The 22,429-nt window shown below is 36.3% G+C and overlaps 1 protein-coding gene across 15 annotated transcripts in view; it reads left to right on the forward strand.

Annotated features, from left to right (window-relative positions):
* The window catches only part of CCSER1 (coiled-coil serine rich protein 1), a 1,487,998-nt gene that overhangs the window by 1,101,061 nt on the left and 364,508 nt on the right, over window positions 1–22,429 (forward strand). The window contains exon 11 of one of the 15 annotated variants that reach the window (XM_086406532.1): window positions 1–22,429. This exon is cut by the window's left edge and continues 49,825 nt beyond it; it is cut by the window's right edge and continues 29,312 nt beyond it. The exons of the other annotated variants lie outside the window; for them this stretch is intronic. The gene's annotated coding sequence lies outside the window, so the exon portion shown is untranslated. 15 annotated transcript variants of the gene reach the window in all.

Here is a 22,429-nt window from a genome sequence, read left to right on the forward strand (position 1 = left end):
AAAGTAAAGTTTCAGGATATAAAATCAACACACAGAAATCCCTTGCATTCCTATACACTAATAATGAGAAAACAGAAAGAGAAATTAAGGAAACAATTCCATTCACCATTGCAACGGAAAGAATAAAATACTTAGGAATATATCTACCTAAAGAAACTAAAGACCTATATATAGAAAACTATAAAACACTGGTGAAAGAAATCAAAGAGGACACTAATAGATGGAGAAATATACCATGTTCATGGATTGGAAGAATCAATATAGTGAAAATGAGTATACTACCCAAAGCAATTTATAGATTCAATGCAATCCCTATCAAGCTACCAACAGTATTCTTCACAGAGCTAGAACAAATAATTTCACAATTTGTATGGAAATACAAAAAACCTCGAATAGCCAAAGCGATCTTGAGAAAGAAGAATGGAACTGGAGGAATCAACCTACCTGACTTCAGGCTCTACTATAAAGCCACAGTTATCAAGACAGTATGGTACTGGCACAAAGACAGAAATATAGATCAATGATCAGTTTATTTTTATGTTTTATTAATTTATTTTTAAGCCAAAACATGTTTCTTAACATGTAAACATACCTGTAAGTTCATGTATAATTTCTTAATATGGGTATACTCAGTCCTGTCTGACTCTTTGCAACCCCATATACTGTAACCTGGCAGGCTTCTCTGTCCATGGGATTTTCCTGGCAATGATACTGGGGTAGGTTACCATTTCCTTCTCTAGGGAATTTCTTAATATAAATTAATGTAAATTTTTATTCTAGTGAAGTCTGGAATTGTTCTGAATGAGGTAAGAATGGGAGATCGACAGTTAGGCCTTCACTTTGGTGTCACTTTGGGGGAAGAATAGGGCCTTATGAAGCTGTTTTAAATCTACTGGGATTTAAAAAGTATGGATCAAAGTGAAAAGATGACAAGGAGATTAATATTTTACCCAGGTGGTGTATGTTTGTCATCATCATATCATTTGTTATATATTGCTTTTTAAATGTTAGAAATTGAGAACCAAGTTTTTGTTCTGTTTTGTTTTTCTGATTGTTGCTTCTGGAAATGTATACTAGTTCCTTGCGTGCTGGTCTGTTCACCGAAAAGGTAGCAGTGACCTGACAGATATGAAAATAATTTTATTTGCCTGAGCAATCACATAGTTAATGGAACATTAAAAAAATTGATTCTTATGATTAGTTGGTTAACAAGAACAATTCTTCAGAAAATGATGCTAAATGATGGGATACAATGGAAGTTTGGAGGAGTTGCCTTACATGTCCACACAGTAATAATTCAGAAGCATCAAGAATAATAGAAGTGGGTTAGAAGGAACTGACATATGGAATTTTTTCTTTGGTAAGTAGTTTACTGGTCAGTAAACAAATTTCCAGTCCCATGACTACAACAGCTTCTTTCTCTTTTATATTGTTGTCCTACTTGTTGTCCTACTTTGTTGACTCAAAAGAAAGTTCCCTAAAAAATGTGCTGGAAATAAAAAGACATTGAAGCAATTGCATTTTAGGTAAGACTGTTTACTGCTGTGAGACTGGATATCTGCTAATGGCCCTGATCAATGACACAAGTGGTGCTAATCTGCCAGAAGTTTTGTTAACTGACCCCTAGCACCTGATGTACTTTAGATTTATTTCTTCTACAGCCTACATCTTTCATTTTTTCTTAGTGATTAGCATGTACAGTTATTAAGCCCCTGAGTGGTGAGTATCATAAATGCCAGTTAAGGAAGCCTTCACTCTGCAATCATCAACCAAGTTCCTGTAGAAGAACAGGTCACTCTCTGGATCCCTGTTCTGTTTCAATGACCCCTCTCTCTCTCTCCAACAGTACTAGAGTATTTGAATTATTATAAAGCAGGTAAAGTAAATGAATACAGCTATATGTCAACCTGATAAACCTCAAAACAGCTGCATAATTATTTACACAGCACAGTACCATTTAAGTAAATTTGTATTTATACATTTATATATATTTATAAATAAATGCACATATAATTAAAGCAATGGTTCTCAAGGTATAGTTCAAAACCCCTAAGGCCATTGAAATAAATTCAGTAGGTCTAAGGTATTAGTAGGTCTGAGAAATTCTTCTTTTTCCAGTTACATATCTGTGTCAGGTCAGATTTTCTCTTTGTATCGCAAATAAAACCACATATCACAGTAATTTTAATTTAGAAGTGGATATGAGCCCTGCTTTCTTCTATTTAGACAAACATAAAAATTCTTTCAAAAATGTAAAAAAAATACTATGCCTAGTACTATTTTCTTTTTTTGTAAGATTTAGTCATTCTTCATAAAAATGGTATTTATAATAATGTGTAATTGGCCATATTTAAAATAAATGAGCAAATATATTTTTTCAGTTTTAACTTCTATATGATAAATATAAATAACCAACATAAAGTAAAACTCTTTGAGCTCCTTAATAATTTTAAGTAAGTAAATTGGTTATATGAGAAAAAATTTTGAGAACTACTTAGTTAAAAATAAAAATGTAGACAGGAAAGAATAATACACACCAATTTTTTTATAATGATCTTTTTAGAGGAAGGAGAGAATTACTCCTACTTGGGAGGAAAATAAAAGTTAAATTCGATTTTATCAATTATGTTCTGTTTCTTTATGAAAACATTGAAGAGGCAATGACAAATACATATATTTGCTATTGTAGCTATTTTAGGGGAGAGGGACAGTGTTTGCTATATTATTAGCTTGACTTGACTGTCAAAATTTTCTTTTCTATAATTGGTATGAGGAATAGTCCTTTTAGTTGTATGATATATATATTCTTATGAAGTTTTATTTTGTTCAAACACCTTAAGAAAAATCCACATGTTTTTAATGTACGAATGTCTGGGAGGACAAAGTCCATGGGATCATAACAGTACAGTTAAAGAGAAGCAATGATGATCTGTATTCACAAGTCAATATGGACTCTTTCCTTTTTTTCCTTCATTTTAATAATATGCTTTCTTCTTTAGAACTACTGTTTTAAAATGAGAAACCAATAGCAATATTCAATATTAAAACATCATAAAACACTTTTAAAATAAGAGTCACATTTCAGTTTCTGGTTCAGTACTCTGAAAAAATATGAACAAAGTTGATTTTTGGTAGCCTACCAATGGAGAAGACAGTGGCAACCCACTCCAGTACTCTTGCCTGGAAAATCCCATGGACGGAGGAGCCTGGTAGGCTGCAGTCCATGGGGTCGCTAGGAGTCGGACACGACTGAGCAACTTCACTTTCACTTTTCACTTTCATGCATTGGAGAAGGAAATGGCAACCCACTTCAGTCTTCTTGCCTGGAGAATCCCAGAGATGGGGGAGCCTGGTGGGCTGTTGTCTCTGGGGTCGCACAGAGTCGGACATGACTGAAGCGACTTAGCAGCAGCAGCAATAGTATATCAGTTTTAGTTAGATAATTTTTATCTAAGGTATTATGCATATTTCAGGCACAAAAGTAGTATCAGGAATCAAACATATATGTGTGTGTATTTTCTTTTTTGCTAGTGGCTTTATGAATATGTATATTGCAAAGCTTATGATACTGTCTCATTCTGAGGTTTTCCAGAAATTTTCATGTAATATCCTTTGTTTTGTATCATAGAGAAAATGAGTTCTAGCCAAGAACATGGAGAGAGCCCAGGTTAGGGGTATGAAAACCTAGGTTCTTTTTTCATATTTTGCCCTGATGAAAAGGCATTGTTTGCCAGATCTCTTAAGATGGAAAAATCACAAAACCACTTTAGGTAGCTCATAACAGAAGGATTTTTAGTAAAGATCTAATAGGAGGTCTCAGGGAAAAACAGAAACAGAAAATGAGGCAGAGTTCATGTAACCAGGACCTAAAATTTGTGATTTCAAAAATATAAAGCTAGGTATATTGCTCTCTCTAGAGATTGCTCTTCCTTTTGGCCTCTATATTTCTGTGTGTCTGATGCGTTTTTCTCTCTGAGGACTACCTTCTCTTACTTATTCAGATCATGAACCTTTTTGTTAATGCATGGCTTTGGTATACATGTTACCCACTGTAGCATTGACCAGATATTCAATATGTCTTACCCATTTAAGAGTAACCTGAGGTCACTGGTAGGGAGCTTTCCTGGTAGCTCAGTTGGTAAAGAATCTGCCTGCAGTGTGGGAGACCTGGGTTCAATCCCTGGATCAGGAAGAGCCCCTGGAGAAGGAAATGGCAAACCACTCCCGTATCCTTGTCTGGAAAAATTCCGTGGACAGAGGAGCCTGGCAGCGTGTAGTCCATGGATCGCGAAGAGTTGGGCACAACTGAGCAACTAACACTGGGTCACTGGGATGGTCGGGTGGCTTCTGTTTTTACCATGAATCAGCAGCTTTAAAAACAATCCATCTCTAAAATCATTGCATGCAATGTAGATAAGTATGGAGATAGTCATATTTCACACCACACAGCTAAATTTGAACAAAATTCTTTTGTTCAAATCTCAGCATGGCACAAATCTTATATTCCTTCATACCTACATACCACATACACACCCATATAATAAAGTTAATATTGACTGTATATTGTTCATCAAACATGTCACCTGAGGGTTGGGATCAGAAAGCTAGTCTTGTTTCATTTTGACATTTACATTCACAGAAAGTATGTGTCTATGTAGTCATTTAATTCCAACTATTGAAGAGGAAATACTTTTGGATGAATTCAGACTATGGATGAATTCTCTTGCTAAAATAGATGCTCAGTCTTGGGTTAATCAGTATATAAGGCATGTTGAAGAAACTGAGTATGTCTAAAAATTAACTGACATAGTCAACACAGATATGTAGCTAAGAAGTAAATTAACATTTCTGAAGGATTATGCTTACTGCTATGATTACTTAAAATCCCAGAATTCTGTGAGATAAAAATATGTGAAGATATGGAATGACATGATGTTACATTACATTGTATCTTACATAACCTGTCAAGTTGATGTCAACCTGCTGGTAATTACTTTAACAGTTCTTATTTCTATTTTTAAATATTTTTCCTTCATAACACACTTGATTTCTTCCAGCATGTCAGTAATCACAGCATGTCAATTCATTTTTATTATGTATAAGAAACAAGCTTCTGCTATTTTAGTATAAATATAAAATTTCCTGAAGTAAATGTTCACGAGTTGCTTTGCTGAAAACAGTCATAGCATTGAGGTGCAAATTCTTTGTTTGACTGAGAATGATCTATAACTGAAAATTTCCTCTATCTCCATTTTAGGATACATAGACAGTATTGATCAAACCACATGTATTTATTGAACAGATTCATGTACTAAGAGCTCCAAATAAAGATGTGTCTATTCTCTGAATGCAATTAATACTTGTATATTATCAATTAAAAATAAAATCCCTAGGCTTGACTTGGTAAATAAATCCACTAATGTGTTTGTCAGGTAATGGAATTATAATAACTTAATTTTTTGTTATTAGTATAGTGTTCTATTAGGGTCAAATACCTATAGTTCAAACTAATCTCTAAAGCAATTATTGTCTTTTTATGAAGTATTTCAGTCGTGAATATAAAATTAAGGCTAAAAGACAGTCACATTCATCACCAAACATTGTGGATACAAAGACGATCAAGTCGTCTAGTCCCTGGACTCATTGTATGTATGCCATAATGCCAGAAACTATTAGTAAACAGCTAGACTACACTGTGGTAAGGACATGCTCAGAAAACACAATGTACTATATAGATCATCATTTATAAGAGCAAATTAGGAATAAAACGTATTGCCCAAAGGGGGATTTGTCAAATAAATTATAAATTGATTATTATAGTTTACAGTGTATAAATAGTCTGGATCCTTTAAATATGATGTCTTCTAATATGTGAAGAAATGTACACAATAATCCTGTTACAGACACAGCAGGAAAATACATGGATTCCGTATAATCTCAGTTACACAAGTATATATAAAAAAGGAGAGGGAGACTATAGGGGAGGGAAAGCATAGCTGCTATTGTGGGCTGGTTGTTTAGATCTCAGAAGTGGAGAAGCAAAGGCAGCAGAAAGAAGGCAGTATATGCATGAAGGAGAGCAGAGCAGAGGCATGTAGCTCCAGAATGAAAGAAACTGAGTAATAGCAGTCCTGGTTCCAAATACCTGGTTCCAGTTCCTCTCAAGTGCAATAGTTATAATACCACCCATGAGTTTGTTAAAAAAAAAAAACAAAAAAACCCCTCCTGGAATCTTTAATATGTTTCTGTTTTACTCAAACAAGTTACATTTATTTTCAGTTCAGTTCAGTTCAGTCGCTCAGTCGTGTACGACTCTTTGCGACCCCATGGATCACAGCACACCAGGCCTCCCTGTCCATCACCAACTCCCAGAGTTCACCCAAACCCATGTCCATTGAGTCGGTGATGCCGTTCAGCCATCTCATCTTATGTCGTCCCCTTCTCCTCCTGCCCCCAATCCCTCCCAGCATCAGGGTCTTTTCCAATGAGTCAACTCTTTGCATGAGGTGGCCAAAGTACTGCAGTTTCAGCTTTAGCATCAGTCCTTCCAAAGAACTCCCAGGGCTGATCTCCTTCAGAATGGACTGGTTGGATCTCCTTGCAGTCCAAGGGACTCTCAAGAGTCTTCTCCAACACCACAGTTCAAAGGCATCAATTCTTGATGGCACTCAGCCTTCTTCACAGTCCAACTCTCACATCCATATATGACCAATGGAAAAACCATAGCCTTGACTAGACGGACCTTTGTTGGCAAAGTAATGTCTCTGCTTTTTAATATGCTATCTAGGTTGGTCATAACTGTCCTTCCAAGGAGCAAGCGTCTTTTAATTTCATGGCTGCAATCACCATCTGCAGTGATTTGGGAGCCCAAAAAAATAAAGTCTGACACTGTTTCCACCGATTCCCCATCTATTTCCCATGAAGTGATGGGACCAGATTTTCTGTTACTTAGTCAAAAGAGTTTTAACTAAGTTGAACTTTTCCAATAAATACAGCATAAAAGTCACTATGGATCTTATATGTTCCTTGTACTGTTTGATCTCCAATAACAGTTTGCAAATGTGTTTGCTTAATAATCTCAAACAACTCTCCTATCATAATATTTATTACCCTTCAAATGTAGGGTGTATGTTTCTAAATTTGACTTGAAAACTCAGTTGCTTCTTTTCAGTCTCTAACAAGGCTGACCTTCTAGAGGGGAGTACCTTGAATTGCAAAACACATTCCTTGAGCACTTCTGTCTAATAGAACTTTCTGTGATGATGGAAAGATTCATTTCATGCTGTACAACATGGTGATCACTAGACATAGGTAATAGTCGAGCACTTGAACTGTAAGTAGTGTGATTGGGGAATTGAGTTTTTAAATTAAAAAAAAAAATGTTAATGTGAAAACAAGTAAGTGCATGTTGCTAGTGGTTGCTACATCAGACAGCACAGCCTAGGAAAAGTAGGGACATAATCAATGCTATATTAGTGTTAAAAATCACAACTGTCTCTTATTTTCTTGTGCACATTGGGTGTCCCCTGGTTTATTACTTTTTAGTAGATACATCACAAACTGAATCTATAAAATAGTCCTTTATATAGTCATATATTAAAATATATGGAAAACTTAAATTCCAAGTAGGCTTCCTACCTCAAATAATATTAGTTCTACTGAAAAATAAGTAGAAAAATACCAAGCAAGCAGAAAAGAAAAAGCAAAGACATATCAAAAAGTAACTAATAGATAATGAGTTTCTACTCTTTTCTAGGGAAGTACTATTCATTCAGAAAATCAAATAATACAAAGTTTAAAGACCTGTCTGAAAGTACTTTGTAATTATAAACCACCATTGTCAGGCACAACTTATAAACATTTTTGGATAATATTCCTGATCTCAAGAGTTGGTAAAGAAAATGGGACTTAGAATAAATAAAAAAATAAACATCATCACATAAGATAGGATAAAATGAATATTTTTTTAACTAGTAAGTGCTGTAATAGTTGCAAAGAGAAAAAAATCAGTGGCACAGGTGACCTAAAAAAGCATAAATGAAATTTATGAAGGACTTAGAAAACCAGCAAGGTGATAAAGAGAGTTTTTGAAAGGGAAAACATAGTAGAGGATGGCTAGTGAGATCTGTAAGGCTATACAGGAAACCAGTAGTGGAAAATCAGACAAGGAAGATTGCAGACACACACTGGATTAATCCAGGAACAATGAAGAGTTTATATTTCATTGCATATATAATGTAAGTCTCTAAGGTTAGAACTGACCAGTGTACCTAGGGTTGCCCGTTTAGCAGATACAGATGTGACTAGTATCTCTCTGAGTTTCTTAAGAATTCTCTCTGCAACTCAGATTTATTTTGTTTTATAACTAATAATAAAGTTGATCCTTTCAAAAATAAAATATTTATTGGGTATGAAAAATTAATACTTAGCTACTTTTTTTTATAACTAAAAAATGCTTTCCAAACAATTTTTGTATTTGGAAGGAAGTCAGCAGTGCAGGTACCTCAGAAGTTGGTCCAAGTTTTGTTTCAGGGTTCGTGCTTTGACTGAGCTGTTCCTAAAAATAATTTTTGTACCAAATATGAGAGTGAGCGTGCATGTATGCTAAGGTGCTTCAGTCATATCCGACTCTTTACAACTATATGGACTAATGTAGCCCTACCAGGCTCCTCTGTCCATGGGATTTCCTAGGCAAGAATACTGGAGTAGATTACCATTTCCTCCTCCATGGGATCTTTCTGATCCAGGGATCAAACCCACGTCTCATGTCTCCTGTATTGGCAAGCAGGTTGTTACCACTAGTGCCACCTTGGAAGCCAAAATTTGAGAAAAAAAGCAACAAAAACCTTATCTGGCTTAGAATTCAAATTAACTAAAATATTGTGAGTAAATATTGATTCAAATTCACTCACATTTATTATATACCATGGTGCTGCTGCTAAGTCACTTCAGTCGTGTCTGACTCTGTGCCACCCCATGGACTGCAGCCTACCAGGCTTCTCTGTCCATGGGGTTCTCCAGGCAAGAACACTGGAGTGGGTTGCCGTTTCCTTCTCCAATATACCATGCTGCTTACATACATTTAACAAAATGGCAGTTTTGTACAAAAGTATGCAGAAGTCCCTGGTGGCTCAGATGGTAAAGCGTTTGCCTGCAGTGCGGGAGACCCGGGTTCGATCCCTGGGTTGGGAAGATCCCCTGGAGAAGGAAATGGCAACCCACTCCAGTAATCTTGCCTGGAAAATTCCATGGGCTGAGGAGCCTGGTGGGCTACAGTCCATGGGGTCGCAAAGAGTCGTACATGACTGAGCGCCTTCACTCACTCACTCATGCAGAAGTCCAACAACAAGAGACAAAATAAAACTGAAGTACACTGTAGAAGGCAAAGAGATAAGGTTTATATTTAATATTCATTCTTAAGTAAGTCTATAACTAAATAGCAAAAAGCCAAAAGATTTTCCTATGTTCTTAACGGGGTCCAAAATGCCTTGGTATGACAGGTGAGGTATTTTGTATCTGCACTGCCCATCTGTAGCCACTAGTTATATGCTATTAGTGAGTATTTAAAATGTGACTTCAGGGACTAACTGAGGGAGGAGGGTTCAGGATGGGGAACACATGTATACCTGTGGCAGATTCATTTCGATATTTGGCAAAACCAATATTGTAAAGTTTAAAACTAAAATAAAATTAAAAAATAAAAAATTTTTAAAAATTTAAAAAAAAAATTTGTTTTCTGATCCAAAAAAAAGAAAAGAAAAGAAAATCAACCTGATGTGAAAAAAAATATTAAATGTTAAATTTTAATATTAAATTTAAATACAGTAAGTTATGTAAGTTTATCCATGTAGACAGCCAATTCATATCACATTGGTCAAATATCTCAATACTTGGGAAATACGAAGGTCAATAAGTCTTGAAATTAGTAACATCATAGCATCTTCTCCTTTAGATGTGTCTCATATCTGCTAAAATAAACAATAAACTGTTCTAATTCCTTCAGACTATGAGAAGAGACTATAAGATGACAGCTAATTTAATGATAGACTTGATGTTGACTCACAGGGATTAACAATGGAAAATATGTGTAATATATGATATTAGAAGAGATAATATCAAAAATCTGCAAAGTCATCCATTGAATTCCTGTTTAGATACTAGTATATGGCTTCTAATGGAAATAATTTTTACATAAAATCAGAATGTGTTAAACACAAAATTTCCTAATTTTATTTGTAAAAATAATAGTTTTCAGCAGTTCAAATCCCAATAAGATAGGATTCATGAAATAAAATGGTATTGTGATAGGATTTTATCTTGAAGGAGATGTGTGTTATATACATATATTTTGCAGTCTGAGACTGAACATTAAAATTCAGGTATATTCATGATGGATACACATGTGCGTATGATGGATAATTTTTTTCTTTAATAATTAAAAAGAAAGGTAAAATAAACCCGGATTTCAAAGGATTAATGAAATACTCAGTTTTAAAAATATTTTCTGACATAACATTTTGACTAAATACTGGGGTTTTTAACCCCTAAATAATATTAGGGGTTCAGAACCCCTAATATTAATAGATGACAGAAGGTCTATACGCCGTTTCTCTCTGCCATTGACATGTGTGAATGCTTTGCAGTTATAACCTCATGTTAATTAGTTCTGAATATCCTGTGTATTTGTGTGCAGATTTATAGTCAAAGTTTGGTTTAAACCCTAATCCTGATTCTGTTAATCTGTGTGACGTTGGGTAAATTGCGTTACATTGTATACTCCAGGAAAATTTTGTAATAAGATTGGAAAGAGCCTGAAATATAGGTCATTCTTTTGGTAGAATCTAAGTATCTAAGCTTCTGAGTTCAGATATGGTACTACAAGCTCAGTCATGTCTGATTTTTTGTGACCCCATGGACTATAGCCCACCAAGCTCCTCTGTCCATGGAATTTTTCAGGCAAAAATATTGGAATGGGTTGCCATTCCCTTCTCCAAGGCATCTTCCCAACTTAGGGATCAAACCTGTGTCTCGTGCATCTCTTGCATGGCAGGTGAATTCTTTGCCACTGCGCCACCTGCACAGAGAGAGCACAAGGGAAATTATGTTTGGTCTAGATTGGGTAAGTGTGGACAATTTGTAAATTAAAAAACAACAAAAAAATATGGGCAGAACAAAATCCCTAAAGTGAATAAATAGAGAAAAGGGATAAATAAGACAGTGAGAGATAAATTAAAGTAGTGATTAAGAAAAGATGTAAGGCAAAAAATGATGACTCAGGATGTCACAAAACATATGGAGGACAGGTCTATTGATATTTACTAAGTTTTAATTTCTGATGTAGTGATTTGTATGGCACAGCTAAGGTAAACCCTTGGAGTTTGCAAAATAGAAAGAATGAAGAATTTTAAACACCTGAAACTGAAAGAAAAGAAAAACTTGTGCCAATGATTTAAATTAAACATTATCTTCTTAAATACAAATAGGTCAGAATTCTACATGGCTTATATTTGAGGTGGATAAGTAGATCTAAGTACATTTGGGCTGGACTACAGAGAGCATGCTCCTTAACGGCATTATCAGTGGTAAATCATTTTATTGTGTAGATTAAGGGAATGGTACACTTTGAAGTAAGACTTTGCACAGTTTGTACTGTGCAAAGATGACTTCAACTCTCCTGTCACATATATGACTTGGAACCAAGTTAAATATATATATATTTATCCTTCTTTTTCTTGGTGTGAGAATGTTGCATAGATAAATCTAAGTGCATCTGAACTCCACACTGGAGCTTGCTATACAACAAATTATGTGATCTACTGATTCAGAACATTATATACTCTAGGTCATTTCAGATTGAATATATTACTTCAACAGTTACTAGCCATGTGAAGGGAAAGTCATTCAGTCATGTCCAACAATTTTGCTACCCCATGGACTGTAGCCCACCAGGCTCCTCTGTCCATGGGATTCCCCAGGCAAGAATACTGGAGCGGGTCTCCATTTCCTTCTCCAGGGGATCTTCCCGACGAAGGAATTGAACCCAAGTCTCCTGTATTGCAGGCAGATCCTTTACCAACTGAGCTATGAAGAAAGCCCAAATAAAAGCCATGTGATATTGAGCAAATATACCTCATCCACAGTTGTGTGATCTGTTATATAGCCATAATAATCATAATAGAAATAGTTCACACATGAATTTGAGGATTAAATGAAATTATTCACATAAAGTTTTTAATAAAGTGCCTGACATATTTAAAGACTCCCTATAGCTTTATAATTTATAAGTTACTTCCTGTAGCTTTATAACTTATAACTTATAGACTATATGGTTACCGATTATTTTTTCTTTATAAACATGACTGTCATTACATAAGGAACTTTAACCTATTAATGAACTGTTTCTTACAATTTATTTTTAGTTATCTAAAACATATAATACATGAGTGCTGGATTAATATCAGTTCAATTCAGTTCAGTCGCTCAGTCGTGTCCCACTCTTTGACCCCATGAATCACAGCACGCCAGGCCTCCCTGTCCATCACCAACTCCCAGAGTTCACCATTGAGTCAGTGATGCCATCCGGCCATCTCATCCTCTGTCATCCCCTTCTCCTCCTGCCCCCAATCCCTCCCAGCATCAGACTCTTTTCCAGTGAGTCAACTCTTCGCATAAGGTGGCCAAAGTACTGGAGTTTCAGCTTTAGCATCATTCCTTCCAAAGAACTCCCAGGGCTGATCTCCTTCAGAATGGACTGGTTGGATCTCCTTGCAGTCCAAGGGACTCTCAAGAGTCTTCTCCAACACCACAGTTCAAAAGCATCAATTCTTCTGCACTCAGCCTTCTTCACAGTCCAACTCTCACATCCATACATGACCACTGGAAAAACCATAGCCTTGACTAGATGGACATTTGTTGGCAAAGTAATGTCTCTGCTTTTCAATATGCTATCTAGGTTGGTCATAACTTTCCTTCCAAGAAGTAAGTGTCTTTTAATGTCATGGCTGCAGTCACCATCTGCAGTGATTTGGGAGCCCCCCAAAATAAAGTCAGACACTGTTTCCACTGTTTCCCCAACTATTTCCCATGAAGTAGTGGGACCAGATGCCATGATCTTCGTTTTCTGAATGTTGAGCTTTAAGCAAACTTTTTCACTCTCCCCTTTCACTTTCATCAAGAGGCTTTTTAGTTCCTCTTCACTTTCTGCCATAAGGGTGGTGTCATCTGCATATCTGAGGTTATTGATATTTCTCCCAGCAATCTTGATTCCAACTTGTGCTTCCTCCAGCCCAGCGTTTCTCGTGATGTACTCTGCATATAAGTTAAATAAGCAGGGTGACAATATACAGCCTTGACGTACTCCTTTTCCTATTTGGAACCAGTCTGTTGTTCCATGTCCAGTTCTAACTGTTGCTTCCTGACCTGCATACATCTCTTTCAGAATTTTCCACAGTTTCTTGTGATCTACACAGTCAAAGGCTTTGGCATAGTCAATAAAGCAGAAATAGATGTTTTTCTGGAACTCTTTTGCTTTTTTGATGATCCAGCGGATGTTGGCAATTTGATCTCTGGTTCCTCTGCCTTTTATAAAACCAGCTTGAATATCAGGAAGTTCACGGTTCACATATTGCTGAAGCCTGGCTTGGAGAATTTTGAGCATTACTTTACTAGCATGTGAGATGAGTGCAATTGTGTGGTAGTTTGAGCATTCTTTGGCATTGCCGTTCTTTGGGCTGGAATGAAAACTCACCTTTTCCAGTCCTGTGGCCACTGCTGGGTTCTCCAAATTTGCTGGCATATTGAGTGCAGCACTTTCACAGCATCATCTTTCAGATACCTTCAGAGCTCAACTGGAATTCCATCACCTCCACTAGCTTTGTTTGTAGTGATGCTTCCTAAGGCCCACTTGACTTCACATTCCAGGATGTCTGGCTCTAGGTCAGTGATCACACCATCGTGATTATCTGGGTTGTGAAAATCTTTTTTGTACAGTTCTTCTGTGTATTCTTGCCACCTCTTCGTAATATCTTCTGCTTCTGTTAGGTCCATACCATTTCTGTCCAATAAAACCAGCAAATAAAGGAATCGGCAAATAGAAAATAAAGTGAAAATGACATAGTGGTTTCTCTAAATGGAATCTACTTATTAACTCAAAGAAGAACCTGAGAGCAGTTATTTTAAAGTTTCTCGATTTTAGTAATATCTGTTTAGTAATATCATACACACAATATCTGTTGTGTATGTCTATGGCTTCCCTGGTGGCTCAGATGGTAAAGAATCTGCCTGCAGTTCAGGAGACCCAGCTTTGATCTGTGTATGTGTATGAAGACAAAATTTCTGATCGCAACAAAAGGCATTTCTTAAAATATTTAGTTAAATTACAGTTTCTCAAAATACAATTTCCCAAAATTCTCAAAAGAATAAAAAAAAAAAGTGTCCATGAATTATTTTTTTTTGATTCTTTAAAATATACTGTATATTTAGTAAATTATGAGAAAAAAATATCAAATTGATTCCAAATCTATTTGAGGTGGTTAATGGTTATGCATTTTAAAAGGAGATCACTGTGAATAAGACAGACTGTGTGCAAAAGCAAAGAGAATAAAATAAAGAGGATATGTAGATTTATCACCTTTATGATTTCTGTTTTTAGCATATAAACATCAGCCAGTCAGTATTTATTCCTGGGCAGGCAGTCCTATGAATTTTTTGCCATGCCTGTCCACGCTGTAGTTTTTACCATACCAGGTACCAACATACTCTGCCCAGACAACTTCCAAGCTCTTTCTCCAGTTATTAAAGGAACCCTGGGGAAAGGAACAGAAAATATATTGAAAAGATTAAAAACGTGTCATAATTTAAGTAAACTTATATTGGGGAATCCTGCTACTTGGCTTCATAAAGTAAGATATAATTTAAATATAAGAATTATCCAGTGTTCTTGAAAACTAGCAAACACATTTTTTTTGTAATGTAAAATGTTAGGGATACATTTTTATTTTTAAAAGTGAACACATGTTTCTTCTGTTATAAAAGCATATTGTCAAGAGTGTTTACAAAGGAAACGTGCAAATACACACACATATATATACTAAAAATTTAAATATTTTCAGCTTCTTACCAACTTTACAGTATATCCACATTAAAACATGCATAAATATAAGCTGATTAAGCATAACAATCTGGAAATAAACAAAAGTAATTTTTAAAGAACTAGACTTTAAAATAATACAGTTGAACTTTGAACAATGCAGGGATTATTTGCAGCAGTCTTCTGCACAGTGGAAAAATCTGTGTTTTAAGAGTTATCTCTTAAAAAGATTGAGGTGGATCTGTATTACCTGATAAAGAAAAAATTGAAGATACAGAAGAGTATGTGTAATTTTCATTCTTGTAAAATTGTATACACACACATGGATGTATATGTGTAAAAATTCTAAGAAGGTACTCAAGAAATATGAACAGTAGGAACTCCTGAGGAGTGGAACTTTGAACTACTTCACATTGAGGGGATTGAAGAGAAACATTTATTGATTAATTTATATCCTGTTCTGTTTGAATTTTAAATGTGATGCATGTCTGTCTTTTATAAAATAAGGGAGAAGGAGAGATGATGGGAGGAAGAAAGCAAGGAAGGGAGGGAAGAAAGAAGAGTAAGATCAGAATTATTCTAGTCCAAAACAATGAGGGGATACCCTTCTCCAAGAGACTAGACTTTTTAAAGTGACTAGTTTGTACTCCGGAGAAGGCAATGGCACCCGACTCCAGTATTCTTGCCTGGAAAATCCCATGGACGGAGGAGCCTGGTGGGCTGCCGTCTCTGGGGTTGCATAGAGTCGGACACGACTGAAGCGACTTAGCAGTAGCAGCAGTTTGTACTCATTTAGACTGGTTTGTACTCTAAGGAGTCTTTGTTAAAGAAAACATCATTTTATTTTATTAAATATGTGTGTTAGAGATAGCACCTTTGGAAGCTGAAGTCAAAGACATAATGAAATAGTAATTTGCAGATAAGTACCTTCACCAAAGGACACTTTGCTGGAATTCAAGGAGAGTCGCTGAACAAGAATTTTATTTACATTATTGAATGGAATTCTTCCTTCAAGTCTCTGAAGCACAAAACCTAATGCCTAATTTAAAGGATAAGTTCATGTAAAATGCTGATTAGGTCATTATCAGAATATACCATTAAAATGCTATTAAGGTTTTTCTCTTTGCTAACTTTCCCTTTTTCTAATTTGAAACATGGTGCAATATTGTCCCATAGAAAGGTTTATAATTTGAAGCCCAGCTTTTTAGTCAAGTACCAAAATCAAATTCCAACCTGTAAACTAAACAAAAGAAAACCATAACTAGATCTTCTGATCTCAACGGGTGATCCATTTCATCTATAAATTCAGTTTAATGACCGGATTAAAGCATATTTTAAGTTTTTTTTTTAACTTTCTTTTGCAGATGTAGCATTTACTTTCATAATTGAGTAAAAATATATACACTGTCAAAAATTTATAGCATAGTGAAGAGATTTGACAGAATGTGGTCCACTGGAGAAGGGAATGGCAAACCACTTCAGTATTCTTGCCTTAAGAACCCCATGAACAGTATGAAAAGGCAAAATGATAGGATACTGAAAGAGAAACTCCCCAGGTCAGTAGGTGCCCAATATGCTACTGGAGATCAGTGGAGAAATAACTCCATAAAGAATGAAGGGATGGAGCCAAAGCAAAAACAATACCCAGCTGTGGATGTGACTGGTGATAGAAGCAAGGTCTGATGCTAGAAAGAGCAATATTGCATAGGAACCTGGAATGTCAGGTCCATGAATCAAGGCAAATTGGAAGTGGTCAAACAAGAGATGGCAAGAGTGAATGTCGACATTCTAGGAATCAGCAAACTGAAATGGACTGGAATGGGTGAATTTAACTCAGATGACCATTACATCTACTACTGCAGGCAGGAATCCCTCAGAAGAAATGGAGTAGCCATCATGGTCAACAAAAGAGTCCGAAATGCAGTACTTGGATGCAATCTCAAAAACAACAGAATAATCTCTGTTTGTTTCCAAGGCAAACCATTCAGTATCACAGTAATCCAAGTCTATGCCCCAACCAGTAACGCTGAAGAAGCTGAAGTTGAATGGTTCTAGGAAGACCTACAAGACCTTTTAGAACTAACACCCAAAAAAGATATCCTTTTCATTATAGGGGACTGGAATGCAAAAGTAGGAAGTCAAGAAACACCTGGAGTAACAGGCAAATTTGGCCTTGGAATACGGAATGAAGCAGGGCAAAGACTCATAGAGTTTTGCCAAGAAAATGCACTGGTCATAACAAACACCCTCTTCCAACAACACAAGAGAAGACTCTATACATGGACATCACCAGATGGTCAACACTGAAACCAGATTGATTATATTCTTTGCAGCCAAAGATGGAGAAACTCTATACAGTCAGCAGAAACAAGACCAGGAGCTGACTGTGGCTCAGACCATGAACTCCTTATTGCCAAATTCAGACTTAAATTGAAGAAAGTAGGGAAAACCACTACACCATTCAGGTATGACCTACATCAAATCCCTTATGATTATACAGTGGAGGTGAGAAATAGATTTAAGGGCCTAGATCTGATAGATAGAGTGCCTGATGAACTATGGAATGAGGTTCGTGACATTGTACAGGAGACAGGGATCAAGACCATTCCCATAGAAAAGAAATGCAAAAAAGCAAAATGACTGTCTGGGGAGGCCTTACAAATACCTGTGAAAAGAAGATAAGTGAAAAGCAAAGGAGAAAAGGAAAGATATAAACATCTGAATGCAGAGTTCCAAAGAATAGCAAGAAGAGATAAGAAAGCCTTCTTCAGCGATCAATGCAAAGAAATAGAGGAAAACAACAGAATGGGAAAGACTAGGGATCTCTTCAAGAAAATCAGAGATACCAAAGGAACATTTCATGCAAAGATGAGCTCAATAAAGGACAGAAATGGTATGGACCTAACAGAAGCAGAAGATATTAAGAAGAGATGGCAAGAATACACAGAAGAACTGTACAAAAACGATCTTCATGACCCAGAAAATCACAATGGTGTAATCACTGACCTACAGCCAGACATCGTGGAATGTGAAGTCAAGTGGGCCTTAGAAAGCATCACTACGAACAAAGCTAGTGGAGGTGATGGAATTCCAGTTGAACTATTCCAAATCCTGAAAGATGATGCTGTGAAAGTGCTGCACTCAATATGCCAGCAAATTGGGAAAACTCAGCAGTGGCCACAGGACCGGAAAAGGTCAGTTTTCGTTCCAGTCCCAAAGAAAGGCAATGCCAAAGAATGCTCAAACTACCACACAATTGCACTCATCTCACATGCTAGTAAAGTAATGCTCAGAATTCTCCAAGCCAGGCTTCAGCAATACGTGAACCGTGAACTTCCTGATGTTCAAGCTGGTTTTATAAAAGGCAGAGGAACCAGAGATCAAATTGCCAACATCCGCTGGATCACTGAAAAAGCAAGAGAGTTCCAGAAAAACATCTATTTCTGCTTTATTGACTATGCCAAAGCCTTTGACTGTGTGGATCACAAGAAACTGTGGAAAATTCTGAAAGAGATGGGAATACCAGACCACCTGACCTGCCTCTTGAGAAACCTGACCCTTCCTTCAGGTCAGGAAGCAACAGTTAGAACTGGACATGGAACAACAAACTGGTTCCAAATAGGAAAAGGAGTACATCAAGGCTGTATATTGTCACCCTGTTTATTTAACTTATATGCAGAGTACATCATGAGAAACATTGGACTGGAAGAAGCACAAGCTGGAATCAAGATTGCCGGGAGAAATATCAATAACCTCAGATATGCAGATGACACCACCCTTATGGCAGAAAGTGAAGAGGAACTCAAAAGCCTCTTGATGAAAGTGAAAGGGGAGAGTGAAAAAGTTGACTTAAAGCTCAACATTCAGAAAATGAAGATCATGGCATCTGGTCCCATCACTTCATGGGAAATAGTTGGGGAAACAGTGGAAACAGTGTCAGACTTTATTTTTCTGGGTTCCAAAATCACTGCAGATGGTGACTGCAGCCATGAAATTAAAAGACGCTTACTCCTTGGAAGGAAGGTTATGACCAACCTAGATAGCATATTGAAAAGCAGAGACATTACTTTGCCAACAAAGGTTCGTCTAGTCAAGGCTATGACTTTTCCAGTGGTCATGTATGCATGTGAGAGTTGGACTGTGAAGAAAGCTGAGTGCCGAAGAATTGATGCTTTTGAACTGTGGTGTTGGAGAAGACTCTTGAGAGTCCCTTGGACTGCAAGGAGATCCAACCAGTCCATTCTGAAGGAGATCAGCCCTGGGAGTTCTTTGGAAGGAATGATGCTAAAGCTGAAACTCCAGTCCTTTGGCCACCTCATGCGAAGAGTTGACTCATTGGAAAAGACTCTGATGCTGGGAGGGATTGGGGGCAGGAGGAGAAGGGGACGACAGAGGATGAGATGGCTGGATGACATCACCGACTCGATGGACATGAGTGTGAGTGAACTCCGGGAGTTGGTGATGGACAGGGAGGCTTGGCGTGCTGCGATCCATGGGTTTGCAAAGAGTCGGACATGACTGAGCGACTGATCTGATCTGATCTGATCTGAAGCTATTGCTAATGCATTTAAGATAAACTTTATCAGTTACCTACATTTTGAGTTTTTTATTTTCTTCTATAGGGTATTCAATGAACTTTTCTAGAAATGCAAATATGTTTTCTTATTTTATAATCTGAAAAAAATATTTTCCAAAAATAGACAAATTGTACAAACATTGACGGCACTAAGTAAGAAGGCAGAATGAAAACTCAAAATGGGGAATACCTTTACTTTTCAATTATGTAAAATCCAGTTGTCAGAAGTGCCTTGAGAGTTTCAACCTAATATTCGTTTTCTAGCCAGATCTCTGTGTTCACTCCAGTCTCATCTTCTCTTTCCATTAACTTTGATAAACAAGAATTATAAACCCTTAAAATTCAGTCTCACCATTCAACATTTACTCTGATTCTAATTTAATTCTTTGAAGACACTCATCAGTTTGCTTTCTTTTTTCTCTTACCTGCCATTGCTCTAGTAGATGTTTCAATTAAAAATAAATCCTGGGATCTGAGCAGATAGCTCAATTAGAGACAAAGAAATTCCAAAACACTTCACCACACAGTGGAGATTGTAGTGTGTCCTAACCACCAGAAATAGCTCTATATTGCAGGATGTAGGGATGTAGGCTATATTCTAATTGGAAAATACAAGCTAAGTTTGATTACTATAAAATAATTTGTAGAATATGAGATTACAAAGTTATGCAAGCAAAACTTGTACTTTTGGCTATTTGTAAGTCAGATGGAATTTTGAAGTTTATAGGAATAAAATTAAAATGTATATTTTAGTGATACTATATTTTGAGTAAATCTAATCTCTAATCTCTTTTTCAGCACTCTTTCCTTCAAATATGAGAAAACTTTAAACATTTCCCCTCTGGTATCTTCTCTTTAAAATCTGGAAAAAAAAAAAATACAATCTGGGTGTTCCCATTTCCTCCAATATTCAATTGACATGTTTCTAGACTTTTCACCATTCAATTTTGGAAATTTTTATGTTATCAATGCTCCTATTGAATGATGGCACATGGAATTCAACAATCATCTGCGGTGTGATTAGACCACAGTATCATGGCATTAGTCTATTCCTCTGAGAGGGAAATAGTCTAGTGGCTAAGAATGTGATTTCTGGGGTCAGACCAACAGGCTTTGAATCTTGGTTCTGTCATCTTCCATGTATAGTTTCTTAATACACAAAATGCAAAAAACAGTACCTTCAACAAGGGTGATGTGAAGACTGAGTCAGTTGACATAAATCAAGCACTTAGAATTATATGTAATATATAACAAGCACTATTTAAGCCCTTATTTTAATCTTAAATATTTTATCCCTACAGTCTAAGCTAAAAAATTATCATTGTTTGTGCGTGTGTGTGTCCGCATTCAATCATATCTGACTTTTGTGGCTTCATAGACTGGGGCCATCCAAACCCCTCTGTCTGTGGAATTTTCCAGGCAAGAATACTGGAGTGGGTAGCCATTCCCTTCTCCAGGGGATATTCCTGACCTAGGGATTGAATCCACCTCTCTTGTTTACTTGCTATTGGAAGATAGGTACACATTCAAATTCATATTCACTCAAGGTATCTGAACTTCCTAAGTGGCTCAGTGGTAAAAATCCACCTGACAGTGCAGGAGACACTAGAGATATGAGTTTGATCATTGGGGTCAGGAAGATCCCCTGGAGGAGAAAATGGCAGTATTCTCGCCTGGAAAATTCCATGAACAGAGGAGCCTGGTGGGCTGCAGTCCATGCACTCACAGTCGGACATGACTGAGCACACACATACTTAGCTTAGCTTATGCCTATAATAAAAAAAAAAGTAAAAATTCCTAGCATATTTTTATACGAGTTACTGGTAAAAGCCATGACTTCTTTTCCTCAAGTGAATTCCTCAAGAATTCTTAGAAATACATTGAAATTGTGTATAATTCTTGGTGTAATCAGAAAGAATAATAAAACTTCTGATTTGTGTTCATTCAGTCTTAGCAGTGTTTTTGCTCCAGCCTTGGTTTGATGACTACACTTTTTTTTAAAAAATATGAAACAGATTGTGTTTCATTTTACTTGATTTTATTTGTCTACCACTGTTCTAGCTTTGTGATAGATAGGATTTAAATTGGGGGAAAATCAACATATCTTTTTATAGTTTAAAATAAAAGTTCATGTCTTGTATTTTTCCAAAGTAGGGCAACCTCATTTTTTCTGAATAGGAGACAGGCTTGGTGTAGAAACTGTACTGAGGTTATTAGGGAGTAATCAGGTCAAATATTAAAAGGCATTCTTTTGAATTCTGCATGGACGTTTGTTCATTTGTGATGTAATGATATTTAACTATAAGATGTAAGTATATTCTCTAATATATGAAATATTGGGAGAGAGACTTTTTCAGGTGCTGCTGGATCAAAATATAATTGCATTTTTAATGGGTGAATATTAATTATTATTCATAGGATGATTACTTTTGTCACCATGACAACAATTCTCTTTAATTGAGGTAGGCACATTTCAAAAGACATGCTAAACTGAGAATGGGCTGGATAGTTTTTCCTAAACGAAATGTAGATATGATGAGAATTGATGCAGGCATTTCCAAAGTAATGAACAATCTTTTGTGAATATTCACAAGTAGAATTAGCAAATTTCACCTAATTTCTGCTTTGCCTATGTGGCTTACTCTCATCAATCCTAGCCTTATCCTATATCCAAAAATGACAGAAACCGAGTAACTTTGTGGGTAAATGTTAGACTATGTCTTTCTGTATAATTGCTCTCTTTCTACCTTTTACCAGTTTCACTT

This window comes from Bos grunniens, chromosome 6 (genome assembly GCF_055505025.1).
Source record: "Bos grunniens cultivar Pamir isolate PY7600 chromosome 6, Bosgru_T2T1.0, whole genome shotgun sequence".
Taxonomy (NCBI): Eukaryota; Metazoa; Chordata; class Mammalia; order Artiodactyla; family Bovidae; genus Bos; species Bos grunniens.